The sequence below is a fragment of the Anneissia japonica genome, unplaced genomic scaffold (assembly GCF_011630105.1).
Source record: "Anneissia japonica isolate Jap-2015-1 unplaced genomic scaffold, ASM1163010v1 scaffold26276_len14268_cov110, whole genome shotgun sequence".
Lineage (NCBI taxonomy): Eukaryota > Metazoa > Echinodermata > Crinoidea > Comatulida > Comatulidae > Anneissia > Anneissia japonica.
In genome coordinates this window covers 7,230-13,672 of record NW_022701207.1, presented here as the reverse complement: position 1 = coordinate 13,672, position 6,443 = coordinate 7,230, and the positions used below count along the sequence as shown (strand labels likewise).

Sequence of the window (6,443 nt, the reverse complement as noted above, 5' to 3'; positions counted from 1 at the left end):
CAATTAATTCGCCTAGGGTAGGACCGGTTTAAAGGCCTAGTATACTCACTACAGTGGTGTATTAGGATTCCTACTACATTTTCCACAATGGTTTGGGTCGTCTAAATAATTATTTTCATAATTTTTCAATTGTGAAACACGCTATTTCTGTTCGAAACCGCTTCGCTCAAAACAATAACAAACTACTTTTTTCGGGAATTTTCGGTTTTCGAGGTCACATGAGCAGCTTGATTTATGATGTCGCAACAAAACACACGTGGGCCGGGGTGAAACTTGCTGTTCGACGTCTGGTTCGACGGCTTGTACCGTTATAGAGAGAATGATACCGCTATAATTTTAGAATAAAAACTTGTGAAATTAATTTATGCTATAAAAACACGAGTTTTCTTGAAGTTGTAATAATTATTTTACTGGAAAATAATTGAAGAAAGGCATACGTCATCTGTGCATGCGTAAACTTTGTATCACAAGATATTTCTCAAGTTCTGTTTTGTTTATAAAACGTGGTGCGTGATGATGCATGCTTCGTACAGTGGGCTGTGAGTATTAATGACTTAGGCATAGTATTACCAATATTTTTAGCCTAATACCGACGGTTATTACTCACCATAATAATAGAATGTTTATTTAAAATAGATAAATATACTCAATAAGTATTTCATTTTATTAGACTTCATTGATGTTTACAATTTTACGTAGCACGACCGTCTAGCAAGAAATGGGGATTTCCCTAGCTAGAGCTGCCTAGTGCAAGAATACGTTGTTTCATTGCAGTAGCCAGAAGTTTACACGCATTTCCAGTTGTTTGTTGTTTAATAATCGGCCAAAAAAAGATGAAATTTCTTTGTGTGAACATTTGTAAATAATGTCAATGTTTCAAAATAATTAAAAAGCTAACATTATAGGAACGGTTTGGAGCTTAAAAATAGGTGACCTGGATGAATATTTTAACATGCATCTTAAAAAATTTTGTCATTGGTGGGAAGCCATTTTTTTCCTGACAGCTCGCCAAAATATATCAAGGAGAGTGGTTTGTAACTCGCCTACGATTTTTAAAAGGCCAGGCCTGCTCACAATTAATATTAATAATATTCCAAATATCAGAGCACTAAATTTGTACCTTAAAATGATTTAGGCCTAAGTGTTTTAAGATAAGTGAAAAGCATATAACTTTCGATGCAGAATGGTCCAAATTTTTTAACTTACTTTAAATTGTTACAGTATTATTTTTCAAATACGTTCTTGGTTTAAGCATTACCGTGCATTCCTTTAACCTTTATTATATCTGTATGTTTTGTAAATGTGATATGAAGAAATAAAAAAAAATTTAAAAAAAACTTCTAACTAGTGGCTCATATTTTGTGAGCTGGTTGGCGTGAAGCCACAAGGCTATTTTTTCCTCAAGCAAATGACAATTGCAACACAAGCAGCAGCAAGAATGATCAATGTGCTGAAAACAATTGCCAATATAATTGTTAAGCCTTTACCAGAGCTTTCACATCGAGGAAGATCAGTGGACCAACGGCCATCCTCATGGCAGGTTAGGCTAGAGGAGCCTTCTAAGACGTAACCATCCTCACAAGAGACCTCCACGGTTGAGTTCACCAGATAAAATGGTACGTAGTGTAGTCATAAGGTGATATATATGTGAAGATGGAGTCGTCTGCAGCCACGAGCCATTCTAGACCGTATTCATGGAGTTTCTGTAGAGAAGAATTACTGTTCATGATGGTACCATTTGGAAACTGAAGATCATCGTGTGGTTCTCCATTCAGATTACCAAGAAGTCCTTCGATTTGACCATTGAACCTTGTATCAAGTTGAGCAATGAAAGACATGACTTCCGATTTTATGTAGATGATAACAGCAATACCAGCATTAAAAACAACCCTAATTTCAGATAAATCATCGTTCACACTGACGCGCACTCCTTTTAGATAATGAACTTTAACTGGACTGGAAGCAAGACGCAGAGGCTCACCATCAATAAGAACCAATGTCTCATTGATATTTGACATCTGCACCTGGACTTTCGCTGAGTTATTGGTATGGATAACAAATGCTGTGTAAACAGTGGCCAGGGTGTCAAGATACACCTCCATACGAGCTTGGAAGATCAAATTGTATAATTTGGAAGATGCCATCAGGAATTCCCCAGCTCCATTGAAAGTGAATTTCTTGCCGTCAAGAGTTGTTACGTGAGGGTCTCCCATACCTCCTGCTGGTCTAGGTGGGTCATAATTTGAGCAATCATCTGATGGCCGGGTTTTATAGTATTTATCGCAGTTTTTTGATAATTTGCAGCAGGCAATATACGGTAGAACGTCATACTTTTGATGGCGCCAGAAGTTATCCACTGGACTGTATCTGTCAGCAGTTCCTCCACCCGGAGGTCCGACTAAGATGTTACCATCTGTTCCGTAACAGCACTGTTGGCCAGAGCCTGATGGGGTTGATGTTGTTGATCTGATGCAGTTTTCAGCCCCTTTATGAAAGAAAGAATTCCAAAAATTTGATATTTCGAAGTCAGAATTCGCATTAGCCTGAGCTAAAGTACATGGGCAGGCAGGAACATCCTTTGGAACATCACTCAATATCTTGGTGTAATGTGTACAAAAACTATCACCACTTGATTTGATTAGTAGGGTTATTTTCGAATACACCTTACTCACAAACGAAGTGACAGCTTTCCCAACACGTTTTATGTGAAATGCTACATTCGACAAGTCTTTTCCTCTTTTTATTGCATTACCAAGATGTGAAGCTAGAACAGCTGTTGGGATGATGACGCTACCGGTGTTTGGGACCTTTTTCATAAGAGTGATATCTTCCATCAAAACTGGAAAGTCGTTGTTGTTAATATCCGAGTCTTGAATCATGACATCAACTTCTGTTATGTATTTACCCATGATTTCAGGATCCCATGATAAAATAATGGGATCGCGCACTGTGAGATTGATAACCTCACCTCTTTCTTCCCAATTTTCCTGTTTAACAGTCAGAAGTGGCTCTAAATCGTCTTGCGATGCTACGTAGACAATGCCAGAGTATGGGAACGTGTTGCCATCATCAAGTGAGACAGACACGTTGGTCAGTCCATTCTTGTAGAAGGTAGGAGTGATACAGCTGACAATATAGGGGTCAACGCGGTCTCCGGGCACAAGTACATCTCCAATACCTGTGTCAAATTTGCATATTGCACTCTGATAAGCTATGGAGATGGTTTCAAGACAGGGCACAGTAATTGTAAGAGTTTCTCCACCCATCTCTCGGAAATAGTATGGTGTAAAACTCAGGAGTTGTTTATTGTTTGGAAGAGACAACCCAGCTGCGTACCCATATGATTCATCATCTTCGTATCCATAGACAATGACAGATAATGGTGATGAAAGTGGATCAGTTTGTTCAACATAGTAAACCCCTTCTCCTTTAGGTAGCTGTATGGTAATTAATGAATATACCGACCGGGTATATTACTTTCGCGAATATCTGTACCATTGATTGGGGAACCATTAAGATGCACTGTCTGACGAGCGTCTCTTTTGGTGACAATGTTAATGAAATTAAAGAAACCTCCAGAGTCCCCTCCTGAATGTGGGGGCGTTGCAAACCCAAACACATATCCAAATTGTTCCTCTGATGGAATATGTATCAAAGAAGGGTCAACTGTTCCACCGTTGACAGATGATAACAGCTGCACCATTAGTGTAGGTTTGTTTGATGAAATGAGACCTGAACTATGCAAACGTCCTTCCCAAAATTCACCTGAGTCTAGAATCTGATTTGGAACTCCAGGAATGGTAACATTTGTACCACTGAAAAAGGCAATAATTCGATAAATATTGGTGTCGCTGTTTTGAGATGCAGTGTATATGTGTTTCTGTCCCCAACTATTGATGGGTACCAACTGCTCTATAAGTGTGTCACAGTATGAACCTGGTATATCTACGCACTCGTTGCCACTAAATACTGCCACAGATTTATCACTTTGAATAATGCTTCCCGATAAGTCATTTGTACTCTGGATCTGAACCACTTGTGAATCATTCACCATAAACGTCAACACGTCACCTTGATTAAAGGTTTGATCTTCAAATGAAACGGTGCCGCGTAAAGTAACTTGAACTGTCGTAGAATCCTGAGTTCCAATTATTGCAAATTGTGATGCTCTAGATCGCTCTTGAAACGTTACAGCTATGTACTGAGTACCGAGATTTGTTATGGGTATGCCGAGAAAGCCATCTGTTGAAAAATCTTGATACATAAGACCGTAGACAGACACGTCGCTAGATGCTGAAACCTTGATTGCTTTTAAGCTTCTCCCTGTACCAGACAACATATATGCAGAAGGAATGGTTGTTCGCTTAAAACCACGGGCCTCAATCATGAAAGTCTCTTGGAATGGCATGCCAGCTACTTGGTGCTTGCTGCTAATTGTGACTTCAGTTTGTTGGTCACTAAATGCTACCACTAAAATGAAGAGTCGTCTACTTGCAGTATTCCTACTGGTCAGGTTTTCAATGAATGCTATGGTAAACTGTTTACCTCTGGATATTCCAAAGCACTGATTAGACTTTATCAAATCTTGAGCTGTCGATGGTGGAACTACAAGTGCAATGAAGATCACCAACCAAAGATGTTGACTCTGAGACGTCTTCATTCTGCAACAAAATAATTTTTTAAAAATTGTATTAATTTAAAGTGTTGTTCTTTTTCAATGGACCAATCCAGTCAAAGGTAAAGCTTCTTGTTGGTTTCATTTTTTATTGGTTTATGCTCTTATTCTGGGGCCCTATTTGAGAACGAATTTGGAATAAAGTACCTGTACATTTTATAGAAATTAGAGGAGAACAAATTTGAATCTGTCAAAACTGCCACATTGTAATAATTCTAACTATAAACATTGTTCATTCTAGGGATATTTACTGTTTCAAATGACTGCTCACTTCTGTAATGAGTATTGAAATTGCCAATGTATGACCTATACTAGAGTATAATATAATTATGCTGATCTAGCAATAAGCAAGATCCATTTTGGAATTAGTTCCTCACACAGTCTGGATATCCAGTCGTTTACCCGTAGAAAAATCCCAAAAACCTACATTATTAGACTCTCTCCAAGAATATTGACCGTGTTGATCACCTGAAAAATTAAACAACCCACCAAGGAAAGGCTAGTAGGTTGGAAGTCAATAATGCTGCAAATCCACTTTGTATTTCTGCCAGGCTTGTTAGCAATTCACCCAAATAGGTAAAATCTTCATCTTTTGGACCTAAAGTTCAATATTCACAAGAGTTAAGGTTAATTTTTTAAAGAAATTACTGAGGTTGTGTCAGGGACGTAGCCAGGATTTTGAAAGTGGGAAGCCGTATATATGTAATTTGTGTAGGACCACTGTGGGATCTGCCTTTTAACGGATCAAAGGACTATAATCAATTATAGAGTGCTTATAATTTCACCAGGTCATGAAAAATGAAATATAGAAGCATGAAAATATAGAAGCTGTCCTTCCTTTATATAAACATTCTAGAAAGATTTATAACATAGGTATCAAAGTTTACAGTGGCGGATCCAGAAATTTGAAATAGATGAGGGCTCAGAGAAGAACTTTCACAGATGGACGGTCTATCTACTTTAGCCCCACCATGGTTGGGACCGAGTTTAAGAAAATGACTATGGCACCTCTGTATCTGGATTCACATTTAGTGTGATTGGGGTCACATTTTTTCACCAAAATCTCATATAGAAAGGATGTCTGGGATCCTCCTCTGGGAAAAGTTTGGTTCCTTAGTGGCAGGAAATGAGCTTTACCAACTTCTGAGGTGTCTTTTTATTGACTCAAGTTCTTAAAAATTAAACTGACGCCAAAGCAGTTTTTGTGTCTAATGGGTCTATATAATGTTATAAAAGCAGTTATGTTTTGAAAAAGATCTATGTACTAAAAAGGTGGTAATATAATAAAATTAGAATTTTCTGAGAATTGGCATGTTTAAATCACACCGAAAGACAAAAAAAACCCTCATCACATAATCAATGTTAATATACTCTAACACATTTATTATTATAAAACAAAAAAAGCTATTACATAAAGTAATTTACAAAGAATTATGTACTGTACTTCTTTATAATATATAAAACATTTAAGAAGTGTTGTCTTGTTTTTTTACTTAAATAATGAATCTTCAAGTAGGCCTATATAAACAAATAGTAGCTGCCTGTTTCAAAATAAAGTAGGACGAACTTCTTCTTGACTCTTATCTTGTACACTGAAAATAATAGTACTATTTTTACTACATGGCTAAAAAAGCACAAATATTGTCATTACTACAACTGACAGGGCCATCGTTAAATTAAGTCAGAGCCCAATATAGGATCGTATTCAATACGTCATCTGACATCATGGGAACCTAAACTTTAATTACAATTATTTGTTATATACTAG

The 6,443-nt window shown here is 37.3% G+C and overlaps 1 pseudogene; it reads right to left on the bottom strand.

The window, feature by feature from the left end:
- Positions 1-845: 845 nt before the first annotated feature.
- On the bottom strand, positions 846-4,660 carry LOC117103487 (annotated as a pseudogene).
- Between the last annotated feature and the right edge of the window lie 1,783 nt (positions 4,661-6,443).